This window comes from Pleurodeles waltl, chromosome 7 (genome assembly GCF_031143425.1).
Source record: "Pleurodeles waltl isolate 20211129_DDA chromosome 7, aPleWal1.hap1.20221129, whole genome shotgun sequence".
Classification (NCBI taxonomy): Eukaryota; Metazoa; Chordata; class Amphibia; order Caudata; family Salamandridae; genus Pleurodeles; species Pleurodeles waltl.
This window is the reverse complement of record NC_090446.1, coordinates 1,030,274,013-1,030,300,999: the sequence shown is the minus strand read 5'-3', so window position 1 is coordinate 1,030,300,999 and position 26,987 is coordinate 1,030,274,013. Positions and strand designations below refer to the sequence as shown.

The 26,987-nt window shown below is 43.4% G+C and overlaps 1 protein-coding gene across 9 annotated transcripts in view; it reads left to right on the top strand.

The window, feature by feature from the left end:
• The window catches only part of ARSG (arylsulfatase G), a 1,341,775-nt gene that overhangs the window by 30,027 nt on the left and 1,284,761 nt on the right, over nt 1-26,987 (top strand). The window lies entirely within an intron of this gene.

The following is a 26,987-nucleotide window of genomic DNA, read 5'->3' as shown; positions in this document are numbered from 1 at the left end:
GCTGTCCGTATTAGGGGTATAATTGGTGATTAGGGCTGGGTCTCCCATTGGTTGTTTGAATTAGGGTAACAAATCTGATTGGTTAGGGTTAGGACTAGGTTTCTATTGGCCAATAGGGCTATTTAAGCCTATGGTGTCTCAGCTCTGGCGTCTCTGCTAAGGGCGGAGAGGACAAGGGCAGCTGCCTGTTTGGGACTGGTAGGGCCTAGGGCCAGAAATGCTGCCCAATTTTCCATCTGTCAGACAAGGACTTACTCCCTACACATCCATCAACATGCAAACACATTATCTGCAAAGACATCCGATTCCTGCATCACAAACTGACCTCATGCAAATTGCAATGTCCCATCATCCAACAAGATACCCCACATACAACACCTATACACACATCCACCACAACTACAACAGTAAAACTCCTTCATTTTCACAGCAAACACTACTCAGTCTAGTCCCACTAACACAACCTGCCATCACCCACACAGCACAAAACCACACTATAAATTACTTTCAGCCTTCCACATATACACTCCCTGTTCATACAAACCAATAACACTATCCTCTATTTGCTCCACACAGACCACCTTTCATCATGACAATTCCTAAACCCAGCCTTCCAAAACACCATCTACAAACGCCCTTCCCCTCTCTTCACCAATTACACTCAACCATGCAGTCCTCACACTCCACTCCAGCACACATATTCCCTCTTCCAGTCATCACAACTAACACAAACTCCCCTGACACACATACATCTCCTCTTATACACCTCATACATTCATCTCCAAAACACAACACCCCCTGTAATACTCTAATTCCACTCACCAGCACTAACTCACATACAGATCCCTCACCGAAAACCACTACATCAATATCCCCCCTTACTATTCCACAAAAACAATACAGACCACACACATCAGCACATCAAATCAACACAAACTTTCATTATACTTATCGTCACACCCACTCCCACCCACATGACTACACAAAGAATACAAATCCCGTCCAATCGTTACCCCTACATTCTCACTCGTCACAAACATCTACCATAAGCACCTCAACACAGCAACATTCATTCACCCGCCTCTCATCCATTTGATCAATTTAGAGCCTTACATTATGATCCAAATGCTCCGCCATCACCCCTAACCCATACTCCATCCACACTAAACCGACACAAACAAACAAAAAACAACATGCCACTCTTAACATCTTCTCATCTCCTTGTCTATTACATAATAAGGCTACCCTACACAAAACAGTACACACTGTGTCTCTCTCAGCCACCAAGTCCACCACCCACACCCACACACACCCACAGGCCCAACAAAATGCCTCCTACCCCTGCTGGAAGAGGAACACTATATTGAAAACCAAGACTATTGTGACCCTCACACAGTTATCACAACTAACACACCTGCTACAAGCTCAAAATATACTGCTCACCCTTCTCCTAAACAAAACAACACCGCCACTAACACACTTTTTCTAAACTGCCAGCTCATAAATGCTCGCTCACTCTCAAAAACAAGCACCACATCTACGACCTGCTCACAGACATACAACCTGACTCACTATTCATAACAGAATCATGGTTGGGAGATCACATGGCCTCAGTGTTTTATGAAGCCCTTCCTCCGGACTATCAAACCATCACACAAAACCGTATAGGCAAGAGAGGAGGCGGGATAGCTATTATATTCAAACAGGCAATAAATCTCAGTAAAACAGACATTTCCATACAAGGTTGTAAAGCCCTCCTCACCAGATGCCACCCTACTCCAACTTCCTCCTGTAACTTTCTCCTCCTTTACAGACCTCCACCTAACAACTCTACATTCCCAGGTGCTTTTCTAGATACAGTCTCAAACCTTATTACATTATACTCAAACCTACGCATTCTTGGGGACCTAAACATTTGGTTTGACAAACCCAATATGCCCCATCCAAAAGTTATCACCACTGGCCTAGTCGCATTGAACCTACATCAGATTGTACACAATCCCACACACATCCTAGATGTCATTTTTGCTAAGCCTGAACTAGTTACCGTTCATAACATCACGCCAGTCACATGGTCAGACCACATTTTGATAACTTTCCGACATAAAACACCATCAATCAACACACCCCACAACTACTTACATACATGCACCTATCGACCTTGGAGCAAACTCAATTTTGATGACTTGGAAACACAACTAACAGCCAACACTGATCGAGATACAATTAATTCTGTTCCAAAACTTTGAGTGGCTACAGGAAGCTTTTGATATCCTAATACCACTCAGAAAAACTAAATAGGATAAAAGAAAACCAACACCTTGGAGAAACACAGAACTTAAAAAGATAAAGCAACAAATCAGAAAGTTGCAGCGGACCTAGCTCAAAATAAACAGTCAAGACAAACTGCAGCTACACAAACTTAACAGAATATACAAATCATCAATCAAAAAAGCTAAAAAATAAATAAAAAAAAAAGGTACTAAGACCGAATATAAAATGCTAAATCTGCAACCAAAGAATTTTATAAAATTCTCAATGATTTTTGAAAACCTAAATTCATGGAAGGAAGTCATCCCACTACTTAAGATTTCACAAACAAACTGCCAACTCATTACACAACCAAGGCAGACACACTGAACTCCTATTTAAAATGGAAGAAAACCATCAACACCAACCCCTTTCCTAAAATACCCTCTAAGAGTAAACCAACCCAGCCTCTATAGTCCTTCAAACAAATATCACAAGATGAATTTATGGATTTAGTCAAAGCAAGCAAACCTTCCAGTTGCCCTTCTGACCCTTGCCCACCGCACATCTTCAAGAACATTCTTTTATCTACTTCTGCTGCCACACATGTAAGAAGAATCATCATCAACTCTTTAACTACAGTAACTTTTCCTGTAGACATGAAAAGGGCATACATATGACCGTTATTAAAGAAAACAAACCTAGACCCGCAAGACCCCCCACAACTACAGACCAATCACAAATGGACGTTTCCTGGGCAACCTGATAGAGCAGCATTCCCCCAGATGTCACAATTTATTGATGTCAATTCTATACTTTCAAACTTCCAAACTGGATTCCACCCAGGAAGAGGCACTGAATCGGCGCTCATAGCAATCTGGGATGATCTTAAAAAACACAGTCGACCGCAATGGAGTTACTGCACTACTTCTCTTGGACCTTACGGTTGACCATTACACCCTAATTCAAAGACTCCACGAAGCCGGCATAGAAGGGACTGCTCTCAACTGGATTACATCCTGCCTTCAAAAAAGAACTAATATCATCTATTCTTTCCCCCTTCTCGTCCAAACCCTACCTCACAAAAGCAGAGGTCCCCCAAGGATCAATCATCTCACCTTTGCTTTTCAACATCTACATGATATCATTACCAGAACTGATCAATGATTTTCATCTCACATGCTACAACTATGCAGATGACCCACAAATACTACTTAAATTAGAATGCCCCAAAAACATTGAACACTCACTAATCCTCAATTGCCTCAGAGCCGTTGATCAGTGGATGACTTGGAGCCATCTCAAACTAAATGCTTCCTAAACAGAAATACTCATATGTGCTGACTGGAAAAATTATGACCCACTGTGCGCCTGGCCTGACGGTCTCGGAAAACCTTCTCAATTATCCAAGGAAGTTAAAAACCTTGAAATCACCAAGGACTCCAAGTTAACAATGAATACCTAAGTGGACAAATTAGCACAAACAAGCTTCATCACCTTGAAGACTCTACGATGCATCTTCCCCACCTCGGATTTCCACAGAAGATGCAAGCTACTATCTCGCTTGTACTATCCAAACTGGATTATGCCAATGGCCTCTACCATAGATCATCTCTATCTATTATGAAAAAACTACAACGTATTCAGAACTCCGCAGCCAGGCTACTAATACATTAAAAGCCACAAGCCCACATCTCCCCTGCCTTGAGAGCACTACACTGGTTACCCGTTGCTGGAAGATGCACCTTCAAGCTGCTTTGTATCACCCACAAAAGCTATACGTGGAACAGGACTGCTTTTTATCAGAGACAAAATAACCAAATTCATTCATCAAAGAAACCTCCGTTCAAGATTGGCACCCCGCCTTAGAACACCACCATACAAGAAAAAGACTATAGGTGGTACATCCTTCTCCGTTCAAGCAGCCAAACCATGGAATTCATTACCCCCAACTATAAGAGCCGCAGATAACTATTTTGTCTTCAGAAAACTACTCCAGAGTTGGCTCTTTCCTTCATAACCACCATATTCAAACAGCTATGGACTGCATATGCATATGTTGATAAATATTTTGTATCTTATTATGTGTATATTCTAGTTATATATATTTAGTTCTTTAGAAAATATGTATCACTACTATGTCATAACAAACTACTCAAACCTGTTTAACTAATGTATATTTACTCATGGTTTAAATATGTACATATATGTGTGCATATTCGTGTGTGTGTGTGTATATAAATATGTTATTCTATGCTTAACATGTTCATAGATCATTGCATAGCTCCTAGATAAGTTGTTATATTAGATACTTATGAATCCTTGCTCTCATTTTATATCACACTTTGTCTACCCATCACCATGTGTCATGTCTTTATCAATCTATCCTCCATTCCCACTCTAACGCATCCCAAATCCATTCTAATACTTTCATCTCCTAAATAACCCTGCCTAAGCTCTTCCCTCCTCTTCCACATCTAACTCACCCAAACCTCACTTTACTACCATGATCTCCCAAACAACCCTACTACATTCTCCCTCATTTATCTCACCTTTAACTCATCCAAAACCTCTCCTGCTTCTATGATCTCCCTAACCCTTCCCACAGACTCTTCCCTCCTCCATCCCCCCCTTTACTCATCCCAAGCCTAAATCCTATTACCATAAAATCCCAATTAATACTTCTGGATGTTTTCCTCCTCCACCCACCCATTACTCCAGTCAATCCAACTAACAAACTCACATATCCGCAGATCAAATTAACTCATATTAATACTAAGACTGTACTCATATTTCCCTTTACTAATCCACCACTAATTTCTTTTGGGTTCCGGAGTAGCGTGCTACTCGACAAAAATTGCTTAAACGCCTCATCAGGGGTAGTAAACGCTATATAAATACTATTACAATTATTTCCTTCATGTGAGCTGGGCTTGTGTCAGCCATTTGCTGTACTGTGCACTATCTGAGAGCTGCCACTGAATGCACATGGTGTAGCTCCTGTACAGGTGTCTCCAGCCAGTCCACTGCAAACTACCAGTAGCTGCCAGACATCTTCAGAGTAGCTAACAACCTTGAATTTATTTTCATAATTTTTTTAAGTTAAAGGGAAGACTGTTTATTTTATATTATTATAATCAGGTTTCAAGAGCAGGGCCTGAGATAATGAGCAGTGCTGAGTCAGATTTATGGCTTAGGCTGGCACACAGTGATCACAACTGAAGCACCGAGTTATTTAACTCTTAAATAAGTGATAACAAAATAATGTTTCTGAGTGCTGTTAAATGGTGAAAATTTGAATTAAATGTTACCTAAATGTTAAGTTCAAATGTTCTTCCATTTCAAATTGCACATTTACAAACAGTAGGTCTCCGGCTCCCAGTGGCTAGCAAACACTGTGCCATATGTATAACTGAAAAATAGTCATTTTTTTAATGGGAAAAATTCCAAGTGCAGAAAACTGTTCCATATTTTGAAGAACATATTTCTGCGCTTTAAATTTCTCCCATTTAAAAAAAAATAAATAAATAAATGGTTGTATGTTTGTGTAATACATGTAGCGGTGCTGTGTATTTCCTGTGCCACAAGTACATACAACACCGGCTCTGTCACCCATACACACACATCCCTCTCAGACGCACACATGTTCATACATCCCCAAAGACCATGCTCTCACTGACAAATGTCAGTAAGCCCTGTCATAGTTCCGCTAATCAAAGTATTTTGTTCAAAGCATAGTATGTGGCTCTAAAGACCCTAGGCTTAAAGTCGATGAAGCTGGCCGTGGGGGTGTCTGGAACGATACTGAAGTTGTTTAGCTTTCAGCAGCACACTATGATTTTCAATGATCAGAAGTAGCTCTCACTACAAAAAATGTTGGAGACCCTTGCTCTAATGCATGCGGTCATATCTAGGGTTTATGTTGATTCATGCTGCTGTCTTTGTCATCACACAACTGGGCTTTATAAAGAACACATGGCGTATATTAGACAGTTGCCGCTGCACAGTAAATGTCTGGCTCATTGTGCCCCTGCATAAACCTACTGGCAGTCACTTCAGGGAATTGTGACATCGGGAAAATGGCAGTGTCATGACTGCTATTGCTCATGAGCTGCAGTGAGAATATAGATACCATGTGACAAAAAATGTGGGTGGGATTTTGAAAAGTCTGAAATTTTAAAGTCCGGTATGAATTACTTCTGGACTGCATTGTAGACAATGCAACAAATACAGTTGCCTAATATCCATTGCTACATGGAGTTTGTTGGTGTCCATTAAAGTAAGCAACGGTGGGTGCAGTTCTTTGTGATGAGATCTGAGTTGATGGATGTTGTCTTGATATATTTGTTCCCAAAGTGGGTAGTGACTGTTTCAGGCTCCTATTGTCCTTCGGTTAGACCAGTATTTTTGCTCTACTTCTTTTTACATCTAAAAGTCAGTATCACTAGTACAGAAGTGTATAGAAATCAAAAGACAAGGTGATTCAGGCAGTTGATTGCCCTGAAAACAATGGAGTTGAAACATTAAACTTGCATTAACAAGCACTAGAAAGCTAAAATAATTTACTTAATAAAATATTGTCTGCCAATTCAGACATTAAAAAAAGCACATCTGTTGACCTTGCCATTCTTGTTAACCGTTATGTCATGTAGATTTGTAGAGCACACTATCAGGCCGGAGAGTATCCTGCCACTGAACTAGTGTGAGTATAGCCAAACCTAGGGCCTATTGGGGCTACTTAAAAGCCAGGTCTTCAGCTACTTGAGTAATTCAGCAAATGAGGTTGCAGCTCAGATGTGTAATAGGAGATTGTTCCACACATTTATGAGTGACGTAGGAAAAGATACAACCACCGGATCTGGTTTTCCATATGCGTGGAATGTGTGCAAGCAGGTGTCTGGATGAGCAAGTGTCTGGAAGCTCTGCGTAAGCAGATGCAATGGTTGAGGTATGCTGGGGCAGCCTTTATATAGTGCCTTGAAAGTGTGGGTGAGGAGTTTGAACTCGGGTTGTTTGTGTAAGGGAAGCCATTGTGATGTGATTTGAGTGAGACATGGGATGTTGATAGTGGTTCAGACCTCTGAGTTCTGAATGGTTTGTAGCCTTCTGTAGTTTTTTTTTTTTTTTTTTTTTTCTTCCCCTGGCATAGATGGTGCTCTCATAGTCCTGCTCACCTGTAACCAGGGCATGTTTGCTGGCTTTCCAGATGCTTATTTGGAGCCATTTGCAAATCTGCCTCAGCATCTTTAGGGTATGGAAGAATAAGGCAGTGATGGTGTTGACTTGGGTACTCATGATGAATTTGCTGTCGGTGACAATCCAGAGGTTCTTGGTGTGGGTCGTAGGGTGGTTGTCGGTCCTAGCTCTGTTCGCCACCAGGTTGAGTCCCATGGTGAAGTGTTCTTCCCGAAGATCACACTTTCAGTCGTGTTGGTGTTCAGTTGAACACCAGTGGGTTATTTCGGTCATCCAGTGGGTGATTTCGGTCATGCAGGCATTGAACTTAAACTGGGTACTGGGTGTCTGTGAGGGAGGGAAATGTGTTGTGTGTTGTTGAAAGAGGAGAGGAAGTTGATATTGTGAGAGTTGAGAACGATAGTTAGAGGGATCATGTATATGTTGAAACAGTTGCTACTAATAAACTTTCTTTTCAGGTATAGCTCTGACTATTTAACACTTCACTGATGAGCTTCTCACCTCACTAAAGTTTGAATTCTCTCCTGTTGCACCATCCTTTGTGCTTTATCACAACTAGCCATGGTGCTAAGTTGCACCCTGTGAGGAATAGTGAATGGTTCATGAGATTCTGGGCTATTAGCCTGTAACAAGGCCGGGATTAGGAGAAGACTGTAGCTGAGAAATGGGACAGAGTGGCTGTCGGAATAAAAGCTGGTTAGGCTCCCATCTCTCCTCGTGCAGCCTGCATGCAGTAAGCTAGTGTGAGAAAGTAGCCTCTTTCTAGCCTTGTTACCCCCACTTTTGGCCTGTTTGTGAGTGTATGTCAGGGTGTTTTCACTGTCTCACTGGGATCCTGCTAGCCAGGGCCCAGTGCTCATAGTGAAAACCCTATGTTTTCAGTATGTTTGTTATGTGTCACTGGGACCCTGCTAGTCAGGACCCCAGTGCTCATAAGTTTGTGACCTATAGGTATGTGTTACCTGTGTGATGCAACTGTCTCACTGAGGCTCTGCTAACCAGAACCTCAGTGGTTATGCTCTCTCATTTCTTTCAAATTGTCACTAACAGGCTAGTGACCAATTTTAACAATTTACATTGGCATACTGGAACACCCTTATAATTCCCTAGTATATGGTACTGAGGTACCCAGGGTATTGGGGTTCCAGGAGATCCCTATGGGCTGCAGCATTTCTTTTGCTACCCATAGGGAGCTCTGACAATTCTTCCACAGGCCTGCCACTGCAGCCTGAGTGAAATAACGTCCACGTTATTTCACAGCCATTTTACACTACACTTAAGTAACTTATAAGTCACCTATATGTCTAACCTTTACCTGGTAAAGGTTGGGTGCTAAGTTACTTAGTGTGTGGGCACCCTGGCACTAGCCAAGGTGCCCCCACATTGTTCAGGGCCAATTCCCCAGACTTTGTGAGTGCGGGGACACCATTACACGCGTGCACTACATATAGGTCACTACCTATGTGTAGCTTCACAATGGTAACTCCGAATATGGCCATGTAACATGTCTAAGATCATGGAATTGCCCCGTCTATGCCATCCTGGCATTGTTGGTACAATCCCATGATCCCACGAGTCTGTAGCACAGACCCGGGTACTGCCAAACTGCCTTTTCAGGGGTTTCACTGCAGCTGCTGCTGCCAACCCCTCAGACAGGTTTTTGCCCTCCTGGGGTCCAGCCAGGCTTGGCTCAGGAAGGCAGAACAAAGGACGTCCTCAGAGAGAGGGTGTTACACCCTCTCCCTTTGGAAAAAGGTGTTCAGGCAGGGGAGGAGTAGCCTCCCCCAGCCTCTGGAAATGCTTTCATGGGCACAGATGGTGCCCATTTCTGCATAAGCCAGTCTACACCGGTTCAGGGACCCTTCAGCCCTGCTCTGGCGCGAAACTGGGCAAAGGAAAGGGGAGTGACCACTCCCCTGACCTGCACCTCCCCTGGGAGGTGCCCAGAGCTCCTCCAGTGTGCTCCAGACCTCTGCCATCTTGGAAACAGAGGTGCTGCTGGCATACTGGACTGCTCTGAGTGGCCAGGGCCAGCAGGTGACGTCAGAGACTCCTTCTGATAGGCTCCTTCAGGTGTTGCTAGCCTATCTTCTCTCCTAAGTAGCCAAACCCTCTTTTCTGGCTATTTAGGGTCTCTGCTTTGGGGATTTCCTTAGATAACGAATGCAAGAGCTCATCAGAGTTCCTCTGCATCTCTCTCTTCACCTTCTGCCAAGGAATCGACTGCTGACCGTGCTGGAAGCCTGCAAAACTGCAACAAAGTAGGGAAGACGACTACTGCAACTCTGTAACGCTGATCCTGCCGCCTTCTCGACTGCTTTCCTGGTGGTGCATGCTGTGGGGGTAGTCTGCCTCCTCTCTGCACTAGAAGCTCCGAAGAAATCTCCAGTGGGCCGACGGAATTGTCCCCCTGCAACCGCAGGCACCAAAGAACTGCATCACCGGTACCCTGGGTCTCCTCTCAGCACGACGAGCGAGGTCCCTTGAATCCAGCAACTCTGTCCAGGTGACTCCCACAGTCCAGTGACTCTTCAGTCCAAGTTTGGTGGAGGTAAGTCCTTGCCTCCCCACGCCAGACTGCATTGCTGGGAACCGCGACTTTTGCAGCTACTCCGGCCTCTGTGCACTTCCGGCGGAAATCCTTTGTGCACAGCCAAGCCTGGGTCCACGTCACTCTAACCTGCATTGCACAACCTTCTAAGTTGTCCTCCGGCGACGTGAGACTCCTTTGTGCGACTTCGGGTGAGCACCGTTTCACTCCACTTCGTAGTGCCTGTTCCGGCACTTCTGCGGGTGCTGCCTGCTTCATGTTAGGGCTCCTTGTCTTGCTCGACGCCCCCTCTGTCCCCAGACGCAATTGGCGACATCCTGGTCCCTCCTGGGCCACAGCAGCATCCAAAAACCCTAACCGCACGACTTGCAGCTAGCAAGGCTTGTTTGCGGTCTTTCTTCAGGAAAACACTTCTGCACGACTCTCTACGGCGTGAGGGATCCGTCCTCCAAAGGGGAAGTTCCTAGCCCTTGTCGTTCCTGCAGAACCTTCAGCTTCTACTGTCCAGTAGCAGCTTCTTTGCATCCACAGCTGGCATTGCCTGGGCATCTGCCCATCTCCGACTTGCTTGTGACTTTTGGACTTGGTCCCCTTGTTCCACAGGTACCCTCGACTGGAAATCCATCGTTGTTGCATTGCTGGTTTGTGTCTTTCCTGCAGAATTCCCCTATCACGACTTCTATGTCCTTTGGGGAACTTTAGTGCACTTTGCATTCACTTTTCAGGGTCTTGGGGTGGGCTATTTTTCTAACCCTCACTGTTTTCTTACAGTCCCAGCGACCCTCTACAAGGTCACATAGGTTTGGGGTCCATTCGTGGTTCGCATTCCACTTTTGGAGTATATGGTTTGTGTTGCCCCTATCCCTATGTCCCCATGGGCCCTATGGCCCCTGTCCCCATTGCATCCTATTGTAACTATACATTGTTTGCACTGTTTTCTAATACTATACTGCATATGTTTGGTATTGTGTACATATATCTTGTGTATATTTGCTATCCTCATACTGAGGGTACTCACTGAGATACTTTTGGCATATTGTCATAAAAATAAAGTACCTTTATTTTTAGTATATCTGTGTATTGTGTTTTCTTATGATATTGTGCATATGACACTAGTGGTACTGTAGGAGCTTCACTCGTCCCCTAGTTCAGCCTAAGCTGCTCTTAGCATTATCTATCAGCCTATGCTGCTAGACACCCTATACACTAATAAGGGACAACTGGGCCTGGTGCAAGGTGTAAGTACCCCTTGGTACTCACTACAAGCCAGTCCAGCCTCCTACAGCTAGTTCATTTGTTTATTTTTTAAGACGCGGTTGTCCCTTAGACATTTTTAATACCTGTCGGTTTTCCACAAAACGTAGAGGTGTTACTGCTCGGTGCTTGGGGATCAAACTTGCATTACCTTCAATCCAGCCAATTCCTTCCATTTCCTCATGCCTTTACACTTGCACCTCTGCCCCCACTCCGAGTAGTTCAGTAAGGGGGGAATAAGCAAAGAATTGCCAATCTCTGCCCTGCACTGTGCACCAGTGTCCCTGTGGACTCAGTTTAGAAATGTCCTTTGGTTAAAGAGGTATTTTTATACAGATATATGCTTATGGACATGCACACAGCTAATTGATGTGCTGTACGCATACGTATGTTCACTCACAGAGATGTGAATGGAGGCATGCAGATTTATCAACGCAAAAGATGTGTATGTTTAGAAAAATGTGAGCTTGGACATGTGCTTTACCGTTTCAATCGATGTCTCTTAACTCCTCCTTCATTCTAATCTTCCAGTTTGCTCTATAAACATGCTAAAACAAACATTGCTGCTTGGCATGTTGGCAGTGTGAGCCGGGTCAGGGAGGTACAGAGGCACCGGCACACTCCTGTGCACGTGTCTTCTCTGACTCTAGAAGTGACGTGGGGTACTGTGGTGTCCAAATTACTTACCAGTAATCTCATTACTCCAATTTCTCCTTCCTCCTCTCAGTCCTAACGTGAGGAGGCTCTGCCTCACTGGAGATACATTTTAAAGCTTTGCTTCTATCAATAATCCTTTCTCCTTTTCCTTATGCACACATGATATTTTATTATACGCTATTATACGTAGTACAGCCTGGAGTGACTATTGATTAAATAAAGCAATTATTTGGAATTTTTAGTAACCACTCTGGTTATAAAATAAATTAGGGGAAGCCATGTCGGTTTTCACTGAGCGAAGACATTCTGCATCTGTTCAGAAACTGCCTGATAGCAGCACAGCTTTGGGTATCCTAGGTTGTATATCACAAGGGAAAAAACTTATCTAGCAGTGAGCATATGTTATGGTCAAAAATAAGTTTAAGGGAGAGGTGAGGCGTTGGAGGACTATCGCTCTTGCTGCATGGAAGGGCAGCCATGTTTAAATTAATTTGCCTACTAAGATTCCCTTACATATTACAAAACACACATACAGGAGCCCATGCAATTGGTTCAAGAAGCTTGAGAAGGAAATTCGGCTGTTGTGGAATGACAGGGCTTCTGAAATAGCTATGAGTAAGCTGATGAGAGGAGTATATGACAGAGGCATAGCATTACCAAACATCAAGGGGTGATACTGGGCCGACCAGTTGGTGACAGCAAGTGGTTTGTTGTTTGCATCCCAGGATGAGCTGGAAGTCAGGGTTGATAGACATTCAATGGATGGGAGACCAAGGGTACCCAAGGATTCTGCAAAGGCACACGCTCAATAACTGAACTGTCAATGAAGCAGTACAAGTTTGGATGGACTACAGGAGATACCTGTGATTGGAGGAAGATCTTACATAGGCCAACCCCTGGACCTTGTGGGGCAGTGCCATGCTGAGTAAGGTAGGAAAACCTGTAAGATTTCATGGGTGGGATTTAATTGGAATATGTTAGGAGATATTTGGATCAAGGATGAGATGATCCCATTCCAAACTCTACAGAAGGAATATCACATGCCATACTCAGAAACCTTTCGCTGCAACATACTCAGACACGCCCTAATGTATTATGTAAAAAAGAGGAGGAGTGCTGCCTGACTCCACCCCGCTGGTGGACAGAGAACTGTGTGAACACCTCAGAAAACAAGCATTTGCAATGCAACAGGTCTCGCATTTCTCAGAGTTAGAACTATTAGCAGTTGTAAACTCCCAACCGGACTTTTCTTGCCTCATTAAATGGAGAAAAAAACCGAGTGCGAGCGTGCTGCTAAACAAGCAAGATCGGGCTGTGAAAAAAGAGAAAAAGTAGTCCACAAACAGACGGAAAACAGCGAGCCCCGTATGTTTTCAGTACTTGGTCGCTGCGCTCGAGGACGGCTTACCACCGGAAAAGGCATGACGTATGCATGCCTTCCACTAATGAAAGCAAGCAGATTTTAAAGGGCAAGCCCACAAACCAATGAAAGACACTGACGTGATGTGGACGGGGCTACTACAGCACCTCACAAGCAATACGCATGCGCATGCTACGTAGGCTAGACCCTAAAAAGGACGTCGCCTTGTACTATAAAAAGACACTTTAAAATGCACTTGATCCTGTTCAGAAATTAAAGTGAACCTGGGAGAGAGACGTAGGGACTTTTGAGGAGGGGTGGGAATATGCTCTAAGTGCCCCACAGGAAGTGGCAATCTAGTAGAATTTTAGACTGGAGCAGATCCTACTACTTCAGAAAAGTGCAAAAGTGGTAGAACAGACTCCAAGGACAGTTTGAGGGTCTTTCGTGGGAAGGTTCCTTCTTTCATATCCGGTGGAAATGCCACTAGATAAAGTAGTAAATCCATGCATGACTGGAGTAATAGGGTGCCACATTACGTATTCTGCAAAGCTATGCATACTTAACTTCTGGGGGGAAGAAAGGGTCCCCAAATACATGCAGATATGGATAGTCCTTGGGTGGGGAGTGGCAAAAAGAAATATAAGATGGCTATGGGGAGCTAGGGTGCCACCGGTCCTAGCTGCCTGGAAAGAGGATATGGACCTGTGCCTGATGGCAGAACATTCGTCTTAAGAAGGCAGCAGTTGCCCTTGGAAATGGACAAAATTCTGGGGGTATTCTGCTTTGCTTCAAACTAAGAGGAACACAGTGCCAAGGAATACAGCACTCCTAGCTTGAGTAATGAATTTATTAAGGCACTTCCCAGATATCATAAAGTACACGAAAATCTGACCATGAGCATTTAACCTGAATGTAGTAACATGTGTAAATGCTAAAATACTCGCAGCAGTTAAACAATGACGGGCATAAAAAGTGCAATGCATCAACAATGAATATGTATGCAGTAAATCAATATGTGTCTGTATATGTATGTATGTGTATGTATGTGTATGTATATATATATATATATATATATATATATATATATATATATAATAATGTGCATAGAGAAGCTAGATAATTAAGAATAAAAATGCATCACCATGGGGATCTAATCCATCAACCTCATCCTGGTGCCATGGTCAAGCTGTGGAACCCTGGACAGCTGAAACAGGAGAAACCTTCCCCAATGGGACTTTGTTCTGGGCAGTGCGTCCATCCCTAAAATGAGTTCCATCCGACTCCGTGCCAAGCTTCTCCTCCTTATATACCTTAAAAAAATTCAAGAGGAAGGCTGTGGCAACCTCCCCCACCCTTACTGTAAGTTATGAAATTCAAGCGCTGGCTGTACCTGGTCTGCGTTGAAAACACGCACAGTAATCCTGATGCACATTTCAGAGGCAGAGGAGGAGTACTTTTCTGTAATGAAAACATTGAAACCATTCCCAGGCTGAGACTCTTATCATGTCTACCGTCCACATCCCTCATGTTATGTTCCTGCACGGTGCAACCTAGTGCTGGTGAGAAGAAGCAAAAACATATTCAGTGTAGAAAACGAGCTTTGAGAAAAATAACTGCTCGGGCGATGTGACAGCATCTGAAGTTAAACACAAAATGGAGTCAGTACCCAAGATGGAGTCAGTGGTTGAATATGGATAGCATTACATGGAGACATGGCAACCATACAGAGGGGAGCTTCAGACAAATTCAAGGATTGACTGTGTGCCTATAAATGGGTTAGAGAGGGAGGGACAGTGTGGATAGGTTGGAATTGGCTAAATAGGAATGTTCAGCTCACTATAGACTGATGGATTTGCTGCTGTTTGCTACAACACTGATTATGTTGTGTCTTGGTACTTGAGAATCAAAAATATATATTTTTATATTTTTTAATCCATTCTCCTCCCATAATGCCCTGCTTAAGGGCACCTTACACATAATATATCCGGGTAGAACAAACCAAGTATGAAGCCAAAGCTGCAACGAGGAGGTAGTAGGGACCAGGAAGAAGAAATCGGTTTAATGGGATTACAGGTAAGTAATCTGGTCACTACCTCGTTTTCCTTCCTTGTCAATGTCCTTACATCTGAGAACATGCTCAAGCCATTTAGCAAGTTCGGAACATAACAAAAGAAGAGCAAACAAGTTGGGCAACAAATAAGTTTGCTGTACCCAAGTGTACTTTTTATTGAATAATTTGAGTTCAGTACAAGACAGCAGTCAAAACTCCAGTGCTAAAGGATGTATGATTTTGGGAATTTACATTTAATGTGTGGTGAAACGCCAAGGCAGAAACTACTGCTCATGTAGCAGTCTGTCAATTGTCTGAGATGGAAACAACTTGAGCATATGCCTTTGAAGCAGCCATACATATTTTGGAACAACTCTGAACATGCTCTGTTAATTCCTTTCCTCAGAGGTCAAAAGCTAAAGAAATGGTAGACCTTACCCAGTGACTCATGGTGGCAGAATGAAAACTCTGCTCCTTCCTAGCTGGACAGAACTTAATGAAAGGACAGTTGCAATGATTAAAAAAGAGACAAACCACACCAGATACATAGAAACCGTTCTCCGCATATCTGAAGTAAGCAAAGCCACCTCAGTAGCAGCAGAAGGGTTAGGGTGAAATGCTGGGTGAACAATATCACCGTCTCTGTGGATCTTAGACATAACCTTAGGTGTAAAACCTGGACCCAAATGCCTGTCTGGAAAAAATGTGCTGATCAGGGGCATGGCCATGCCATGCATCGAAACTGATGCAACAATGTAGAGCCTTGCTCCCTATTGCATTTAAGCCATGCAAAAATACCCCTTTGTGTGAGGCATATGTCCCCCATTAATTGGGAACTGTCTGGACAACACCCCCACCAGCACAGATGGCTCATGAGATGTCCTCACTTTCCTTCGGAGTGCCATGACAACCAATACTGCTCCTGTGGCCTGTGAGGGCTCATAGCCACCATCTTGCCCTCTTGGCTCTCTTGCAGTGCCGAGTCCAGGGGAGCAAGATTGGGAGTACGCATGGCTGAAGCATACTCCTATGACAGGAGCAGCCAATCAACTGATGGCTTTGAACTGAAAAAACAAAACAAGTCACCCCCTACTCAGCTCTATGGTTCCACAGGATATGACACATCATGGCTATGGAACAAATGACAGCCACATTAAAGCCAATGGATCATAAATTCAATTGTATTTGGAAACCACCAATAGAGTGTATGTCAAGGCTAGAACACCAATATTCATCCCACAACGCCATCGTTAGGTGCCTTGATCCTTCTGAGCCGTGAGAGCACCTCGTCAACGTCCATCAACTGCTCCTTCCATTGAGACCATAGAGACAATGCACCAAAATGTGTTAATAAAACTAAACCACAAAGTAATGTTATCAACCAGTTTCCCTCTATCCCTGTCTTGTATGGAGTGGCTTTCCTCCCTCTTCATTCCCCGTCCCAGATACCCTCTCGCCTTCCTGTTTTACCTCTTTTATTATTGTTGGCTTCAACAAGATCATGTGAGAGTCCGTGCTATACTACTGGATGGTACTGTATTGTGGGACCCCTGATGTTTTCCTTGTTATACATCAAAAATCAAATAAAGATTTTTTTTCTTCTTTTTTTTTAAATGTGCAGACAGGTTGCTTAATAGATAAACAACCTAATTGCCCTACTCTCCTATTGGATGTTATGGCCACTAAGTAGAAGGTTTAAGAGACACTTCACCTAAACCCTCAGAAGAACCAGCTGGAAGAATAGAAAGAGCCAGAGCTACGTTCCAAGAAGGAGAATCCCTCTTCCTGGAGCATATGCCAAGGAAAACCCCTTGCGGCAAAGGATTCTACTGAATGTAGGCCACTCTAGGATTTTCTAGCGGGCCTACAGCCTGTCCATTGCATCTTCAGAGTAATTGGAGACACCCCTAATCAATCCCATACTTAGGAAACTGCAAAATTAGTTTCAAGTCAAGTCCAGGTTCTTTTCAGTTCACGAAACACACTAGCTCCTCCTTTTTATGAAGACCCCGAGCACTGAGAGCCTAAACTTTCTCCTAGTCCATTTCTCAGGCTTTTGTGTACTCAGTCTTGAGACACAAGGGACAGAGTCCTTCTCTAGATGCATTGGAAACATCCACCATTAAGGTTCCTTGGCAAAAATGTTTGTCCTGAGATTTTAAATGTGTACTTGAGAATGCTAGATCCCACAGATGGAGAATATGTCTGATAATGGACCCAAGTCGATGCATGTCTAAGAGAAAATAAATAGTGAGGGTGCCTGGAAGGAAGAATGGAAAAAACCAAGGAGTAAGAATCCTGAATCTTCAGGAGGAAGATTTGATCCCTCAGCCCTCCCTGAAGTAGTGCTTATTGCTCACCATACCCTCTTGAATTTGCTTCCATTTCTTTATAGATGCTCTTTGCTGTGCCAGCAGGCACTTGGACGAGTCTTGGTACGACAAACTCTGTCCTGAAGTAAGGAACCCTATCCCACATTTGTCTGCAAACCTGCCCTAGTGATTTGTAAGCCCTTAGTCAGTTGTAGTGTGGATTTCTTCTAGTTTGTTTGAAACTCAAGCAAGATTTATCCATAAGGGTCTGGGTGTTTGAGGCATGCTGTTGTCCAGGTACTGGTAAAGAATAATTCCTTTATTGTGGAGGAACCCCAGTACTGGTACCAGGGACTTGGAAAAACGCTTGGCACAGATTTTTAACCCCAATTTCACCCTCTGAAACAACATACTCCCTCTTGTCTGAGTAAATGTAGGGCTTTGATACCGACAATATTAAGCCCTGATCTTGAAGAATTTGTTTAAAGGACTTCAGGGTCCACCAGGAAAGGTAAGATATGGTTCTGTGTCTTAAAGGGTTTGTGAGTAAGGTTCTCCAGTTCTGCACCAACAAGGTAATCCCAAGAAGGAAAGACGAAAGATGACAGACTTTTGAAGACCCTTCACTTTCCAATCAAAAGTCCAAAAACAACACCTAATAGTTGTCAAAACAACAGTGGCTCTTGTATCAGAGGAATTATCTTCCAAAAATTGGGTCTTTACTTCTATTTTTTTTAATGAACAAACCTTTATGGAGTTTATGATGCACATACAACAACAGGTAAACATAGGTACTGCTGCAGTATAAAATATTATCCATTCTGTACATTAGATAAAATAAAGTTCAAGTACATTTTAAGTCAATTCAAAGTAAGCCTATCATTTCTCCCAAATTTTGCTATGTTTTAGCAGGCAGCCTCTGCTTAGCACACCAATCCATCGCCACTCGCCATGTGCCCAGCTTTGGGGGATTCACAGAAGTCGGTGTTTGGCAATGTCTCCTTTGGTGAGCAAGGTTCTAATCTTCCCCAAAGTATGCTCTCCCTGAATCCTTCCTCCCGACTTCCTCCAGAATTGTCAGTCTTGTCACCTAGGGTGAGTATTCGCAGATCCCTCCAAGGAGACTCAACAGGGTACCAAAAACTTTCCGCCAGTACGTTGTTGTAACTGGACTACTCCAGACCATGTGAAAGTAGTCACTTTGCAACTGAAATAAGTAGGTGTTTGGATTCAGTTTTCATGCCATAAACATAGGGAAATAAGGTAGAACAGCAGTCCCACCCAGGTTTCTCATCTCGTTCTCAGGGTTCGGAAGAGATCCAGTGAGTGTAGCACCAGAAATGTTTAAATTTATGACACCACTCCTCCCCACCCCCTCCTGAGGGCGTGATACGACCTTAACTTCCAGTGGACTACATTTGGGTAGTGTTTCAAGGGAGTCAATGTGGGATGTACCTGCAGGTATTTCAAGAATTGTGTATTATGTAGGTTAAATTATGTTGAATGTCTGTGAAAGATTTATCTGTGTTTCGGTCCTTAAGTCACCCAATTTTGATATACCAATGAGATCTCAGCTGCCAAAGCCCTAGAGTGTCACCATATGTCTCAACCAGCTACTCTGCCACAGGGAAGTCTCTGTTGTGAACTTCCTGTCCTACCCTCTGCAACTCAGCACAGATCTCCAAGCGAGTAGGACCAACCTGGTGATCTCGAGGAGAGTGCACGGAATGGGGTCCCCATACAGCAGCCCCATAGTCTGGTCTTAGTTCAGCCTTGCCACCTGCAGATGGAAGGGCAGGGTCAGGCCACCCCGTCTCAGTCAGTCATTTACTACCAGGATCTGTGCATTCCAGTAATAAGGGCAGACATCTGCCATGCCTCCCTCATATGGAGACTGTACACGTTTACTAAAAGCCAGCCACGACGGCCGGCTTTGCCAGGAGAAGGGGTACATATTTGTACTCCAAGTTCTTTTAATCAAATCTGGGGGATGAGCATGGAGAAGTTGTGGATCCTGTAACCTGGTTTTAGCCAGGAGTTCTGATGATTGTGACTGGATCTTCCTAAGCAGGCTCGGTGAAGCATAAGATGACTATGTCAAAGTTCTCATGAACAAGTTCAATCCAAAGTGGGCCATATGAAGAGCACTATCCACCTTCTTATTCACTGCATTGGAAGTGGAAGAGTCCTCTGTGATTACTAAAGAGCAATTTGCTAAATTAGTAAGCATTGGATCCACTGACCCAGCTAAAGAAAGGTCCAGATCCTCAGTAGGATACAGCCTTGTCAAAAAGCATAGGCTGGAGGTCTTCACCATCTCCTTCCACTCCTGAAATATGGCATTCTTCACAATTGGAATCAAATGCAGTGTTCTGGGGCTTGATGGCAGAACTGAGAAAACAGGGTAGAACTAGTAGACGGAATTGCCCTCTGTTCATCAGAAGGGCCAAGATTTTCTCTTAAGTATGACAGAACAAGATTCAATCCCCCCTGTCAGTTAGGATCTGGCAAAACAGAGGAATCTCACTTCTCATTGCTTTTTCTCAGTGCAGTAAGATGTCCAACATGAAGATGAGAGAGCACAACGAAGAATTCTGTTTTGGAGTCTTCTGTTGAGCCATCAACTCTTTGTGGGTCTCTTTCAATAAAGTGTGAGCCCACCAGCCCCCACCTGACGTCTGTCCCGGAGGCTTTGTCAGGGGAAGCCACTTATGTTAGTACAAAGTAAGCAAGTATACGCAAATAGTTATAACCCAGAGGCACAACACCCAATAGCCACGGTCCCATTTTCAAACATTGTTCTCTTTGCATCAGTTTTCTCCGTGTGGCACCAAGCCAACCAAAACGAAGGTCAGTATGTCTCGAACCATTCCAGCATAGTCTCCATGCATGTCAAATGCAGAAGGATGGAGATGCAGGACTACCTCCTGTGTTTCTATCTACTGTAGGAGGAAGTCCCAAGAATTCAGTATTAAGCTAATAAGAAATACACCTGCAACCAAAAGCCCAGCAGAGAATCAAACGAAGTGCTGATAGGCTTCCTTTTCTTCTCAGACTGCTGGCATTTCCAGACTCTCGCATAAAGGGGAAATAACGTGACCTAACGGTAGGCAGGCAGTCTGCAAGGGAGGATGCACCATGGATTATGAGTCCCTATTTGAGAGGAGGAAGATTTTTGATGCAGGTATAGATTTGAGATGGCAGCATGGAGCCAAATCTGCTTTACATGTAAGGCCTAGGACCAGTAAGGACAATGAGGTGGTAATTTTATATTTTCTTTGTATTCCATCTCTGTATTGTCTTCACTTTTTCTGATATCCTTACATTTTGCTTCAGTCTTGTCACCTTGCTCTTAGACTGCTTGTCCTCTTTTCCATCTCCCTTAACTCATTTGCTACTTCCTGTATGCTTATTTCACTACTCCTCCCTGGCACCTCCTTGCCCAGTTGTCTCCAGCCACATGGCACAGAAGCAGCACCCATAGATGCACTGATATTAATGCTGTCATATTACTGTTAGAAATGGGGTCTCTAGTTGGCAGTCAGTTTGCACCCTGACACCCCCCTCGTTAGGTTAGCGCAGTCCGGTTTATCTCAGAGGCAATGTGTAAAGTATTTGTACAAACACAAACAGTACTACAATGAAAAAGCCACAAAAGCACTCAACACCAGTTTAGACAAATAGCCAATATTTATCCGAGTAAAACAAGACCAAAATCCAACATACACAAGCAATTTTCTAAGATTAAACTTTAATATAGCACTTAGAAACACAACAGCTCCAACTTGGGCTGTTACAACGTTGTTGTCAGTCGTTTACAACAATCCCATGCCCCTTGCGAGGAGGGCGGTGCTGGTCACGGAGTCACACGGACCCCCAGGTACAGTATCTTTCATAAACAAGGAAACAAGCCGGTTCACGGAGTCAGGCATGTGAGGAGTCGCTGGATCTGGTGCGGCATTGGTTCTCTACTGCAGAGGAGAGGAGGTGATTCGGCGTGAGGCGTCGGAACCTGACGACCCACGGGGCAATGAATCCAGCGGGTCAAGATGCGTTGAGGGACCTCACAGGGTTGCGGACACACCACAAGACTATAGGCGCAGCGGCAGAATCGGGTGTCATGGACCTCAGTGACACAGCTCTCTCGAGTCACGGGCGTCAGCGAGGCTGCGAAGGCGTCGGGCCTGCGGTGTCAGTTGTGGTCGTCCACTCTCCAGTGGGGACCACGGCTTCAGTTGCAGGCAGAGTCGGGCAGTGACGTCAGTCCTGAAGTCGTCCGGAGTCGGTGCATCTGGTTCTTCTTGTTTTTAGGTCACCTTTCACTCCCAAGAGCCCAGAAACTGGAATAGGCACCACCTAGAGAGTTAGGGTCCACAGCAAGCGAACCCAGAGGCTTCTAGGTGAAGTCTTTGATGTCCTTGAGGCTTCTTAACAAGAGGCCTTGAAGAAACTTCAGAAGCAGGGCACACAGCAAAGTCCTGCAAAGCACACACAGCAAAGAGGCAGTACTCCTCCTCCAGGTGTTTAGCTCTTTTCCTTGGCAGAAGTTCCTCTTGATCCAGAAGTGTTCTACAAATCTGGGGTTTGGGGTCCACTACTTATACTCATTGCCTTGCCCAGGTCTGGCCCCAGACACTAGGAGGTTGGAGACTGCATTGTGTGAGGGCAGACAAAGCCTTTTCAGGTACAGGTGTCAGCTCCTCCCTCCCCACTCTAGCCCCAGGAAGACTCATCAGGATGTGCAGGACACACCTCAGCTCCCTTTGTGTCATTGTCTAGAGAGAATTCACAAACAGCCCAACTGTCAGTCTGACCCAGACTTGGATTCCACAAGCAGGCAGAGGTACAGAATGGTTAAGCAAGAAAATGCCCACTTTCTAAAAGTGGCATTTTCAAACAATCTAAAAACGGACTCTGAGACAGAATAATGTCCAAGGCACAAATATATGTTAAATAATTGCAGTCCACAGGTCCATAGATGAAAAGTTATTGTGTGTTTAATGTAGCTTCCTTCTCCAAACATATCCAAAGCAGCCAACACGTGTTTCGTCACGCAACCAATCCTCGCATTGACTTCATCAAGGCTGCAATTGATGAATAAAATTGCCTATATATTATCAAACAACAAATAATCAATGAATATAAAATATACAATGATAATACCCAGTGCTCACATAATAGTGCTCACGATCCACTAGTGTGATGAAAAATAATGTGAAGAGAGAAATGTGAAGAAAGAAATGGTGGGTAATACACCCATTAGTGATACAAAGTGATATTTACAGACAAAAAAACGTTAATCCAGAATATTGTTCACGTGCTGAATCTGTGAAACAATGGCACCCCCTACACCAGATTGCTACAAATCTTTTAAGTGTGAAGTTAAGCCAAATACAAACAAAAATTCAAACTTTGTGAACTTGCCTCCACTGATTGAGTCAATTCGAAAAAAAAACCTTGTCGCCAAAATTTCCAAAAGAATCAGTTCACCGGAAACAATTGACAAATAATGTGATGTATTGTTTTGTTTTCCTTGTGGAAATTTTTGGGGGAGTGGGGCGTCTTTTTCCCCTCCAGGAGCACCATAATTTAATAATTGGAGATTGTTACTTGGGTGGGATATTCGTGAGTGCCGCTCCTTATTTGTATAACACCCGCTTTGTTTGTCTCTACCAAACTCTACCAAAAGAGGTATTTTTAAATTGTGAGCTCCGAGACCCCAAACTCCACATCTCTATCTGCTACCAATGGGAAACTATACTTAAAGAATATTTAAAGGCACTTCCCACGTTAACCTATGGGAGAGTTAGGCCTTCCAATAGTGAAAAACAAATTTGGCAGTATTTTACTATCAGGACATGTAAAATACACCAGTACATGTCCTACCTTTTAAATGCACTGTACCCTGCCCATGGGGCTACATAGGGCCAAACTTAGGGATGACTTGCATGTAGAAAAAGGGAAGGTTTGGGTCTGGCAAGTGGGTACACTTGCCAGGTCGAATTGGGCAATGCAAGGCTGCACACACAGGCACTGCAGTGGCAGGTCTGAGACATATTTATATGCCTTCGCATGTGGGTGGCACAATTAGTGCTGCGGGCCCACTAGTAGCATTTGATTTACAGGCTGTGGTCACCTCTAGTGCACTTTATTAGGGACTTACTAGTAAATCAGATATGCCAATCAGGATTAACCAATCATAATTACAATTTACACAGGGAGCACTTGCACTTTAGCACTGGTCAGCAGTGGTATAGTGACCAGCGTACCAAAATCCAGCAAAAACGAAGTCCAGCAGAGGCAAAAAGACAGGGGAAACCACCACAAGGATGCCAGCTCTAACAATTACTGATAATACTCCGATTTACAGTGCACTTTCTAAGACTAACATAGAAGGTTATCCTAGAAAGTTATCCTCGCTTGCAGTTCTGGCTCAAGAGTAATAGGCCCCTTACTATATGAGTGCTCATCTTACTGCTGGAATGTTGTGAGAGGCATGTAGTCATGCATTCTATTCTGCTAGGGTGGGGTTCTCATTCTGGATTGGGAACAAGCGTAAGTTAGCAAGAAACTTATCATATGTGTAGAACTGTGGCACTTTGTCAGGCATATCCAATGTGTTAGAATTAACCCCTTCTGAGTCAGCAATGCTCATTTAATTTAACAGATAGCAACAAGCGCAACAATTTTGAACGTGGCTGAAGCTGAATGTGTAAATGTCTTGCTGCTGCAATGAGAGGGACAACAGTAGTGTGAGCGAAGCGTCGCCTCCGAAGAATGGAGGAGTTGTAGTTCCCAGTTGAATTGGTGCTGCTGATCTTCCTCTGAGAGATCTAATTTCAGGCTGGAGGAGTTAGATTAGGACCTGGAGCATGCACATGCTTAAAATAAGTGACACAGGTCTGCAATAGAAACAAGCATTTGCAATGCAATAGGTCTCGCATATTCTTGACTCGGGGCTATTGACATTGAAAATTCAGAACTGGACTTTTCTTGCCATACAGATTGCTCCACCCTGCCTCATAATTTCATCTTTTCCTGCCATGTTTTGGTGGTCACTGGTGGCTACTGACATCAGAAATCACAAGCCCTTGAAAAGAGACGAGAAAATGACTGCACTACCTCGAGTTGTGTAAACGTCTGAACAGAAATTAGAAAATAAGGCTGGAAAAGTATTTTTCAATAGCTGAGCAGTCTGAGAAGATTTATGGCCCCAATAAAGGAGATAAGCAGTGCCCAGTATGCAGATTTGTCTGAGGGCTGACAGGGAGGGGGCCTGGACAGAGGCTCCATATGAGGCTCTGCAAGGGTCACATCATTGCTTCTAGGTTTAACTATATTCTACCAGAAGGGGCATACTATGGCTTCTGTGAGCAGTGAGCTAAATGTTTTGGCACCGGGTGTTTCTTTTGTAAAATAAGCTTATTTTAGAGGTAAATGAGGACAGCACTGGAATAAAGCAAAACAAATATCGGCGACATGGGAGTAGGTGGGAGGAACAGAATGCTGCAATAAAATGCCAGGAGCAACCACCCAAAAACACCCACAGTTAAAACAAAATAGGCGAGCAACAAAGAAATGGCAAAAGTAGTCCGTCACAGCAACAGTTAAAGAAAGCAAAGTGGAATAATACAGTAGTTAGTCACTGCTCTGAAACAGAAAAAGGAGGGAGAAAAAGCAAGCAATAATTTTTAAAGGACACTGCAGCCAACAAGCAAAGGGGACGCAAATAGCAGGGCGGACATGAACACAAAAAAGTGAACACAGTTGAATCATGACAGAAGGACATATGCATCAAGCAGCACGTATATTGAAAATAAACATTACAACTGTCAGCGAGCAAAGAAGAGAATTAAGTAAATAGTGAAAATAAAACAAGACAGGTAACAAGAAAAAACACAACAGTAAAATAAAGCAAAACAGAATATAGAAATAAAAGAAGAGTCACATTCCCTATCCTTTAATAAACATGTCAACAAATGACAAGGAAAATGAAACCATGTCAACATCCATTCAAATCGTTAAGTAATCAGCTGGATGAAGAAACAATTTCTAGTAAATATTTAGGGCACCAACCCTATTCAGTATGTCAGAATCACAAACCTATGAACCATGATGGGAAAGATTCCATAGATTTGAGCATTATAGTCATATGCAGCATGAATGAGAATTATTTTGCAACATGCCTACGCAATTTGGTGGCACACTGTGACTTTAATAAATGTAATAGTGAAAAATGAATAGATTTAAGTATCATTGAAGAATATCACTCTTTCACATTCAGATAAGAGTTTTTAAAGAATCTTTAGACCTGCCCAAAATACTCAAGTTAGCTCACACAGAAGCAAGAGCGGAAGCACATATAGAAGCAGGATGAAATGACAGAATAGATCAAGTCAGACACATGAATATTAAAGGAAAAGGAAATTCACAAGTGAGGTCAGAAAAATAATGGAAAGCCTGCTACAGGTGGAGCATGATATCCCCATACTCTGGGATATATTCTGCTGTAGGACAAATGTGGAGAAAACTAACATTTTGGAAATGTGTGCAAGTCTGTAAATCCATTTGTGGAATGAGAACGTTTTTTTAAAATGTACTAAACCCATAGCAAGTCTAACAGAATACGTAAGTGAAAAATAATATCCAAGAAGACGTTGCCCGTTCTCCCTTGAGGAGTGGGATAGAAAAACTGTCTAGTGGAGGAGGTGGCAATGCAACAGAAGATTCTTGTTAACAAGTAAATCTCTTGAATTCAAAGGGAAAAAAAGAAAACTGCAACACCCTAAATTAGACAAACCCTAACCTGAATGAGTTATATCCACTGTACTTGAATCTCACAATGGGCCTCCATTCAGTAGAGTAGAATACAAAGGATTCATAAACTATTCAGGAATAAACCATATAAAAATCACTCAATTTTGACCACTAGCAGATCGCATAGTAGAACGTTTTTAGGCAAACACTAACAAAACATTACGGCAGGCAAAGGTTTTACGCATCAAGCCGTATGTCAAACTCTTTGAGACTATCATAGTACTCCACATAGGACAGTGATTAAATACCGGTCTGAGATAAGGTTTGTCCTGCTCAGAAAACAAGGCTCCCTCAAGTGTATGGACCAAACACTAAAAGAACATTGTGATGTGTGGCAAAAGGAGCAAAAAGAAAATATGCAGATTCTGGAAGACATACAAAAACATCAGAAAGGGTGGGGTCCGTTCTTGAGCTTCTCTGGTGAAGATATTTGCTCTCTTCATGCGGTGGTGTCTACTCAGTCAATATGTAAATTAGTTTAGGTTATTTTAAAATGTGAATGTTCAGTATCTCAAGCCCCATCGACACAGTTGTGAA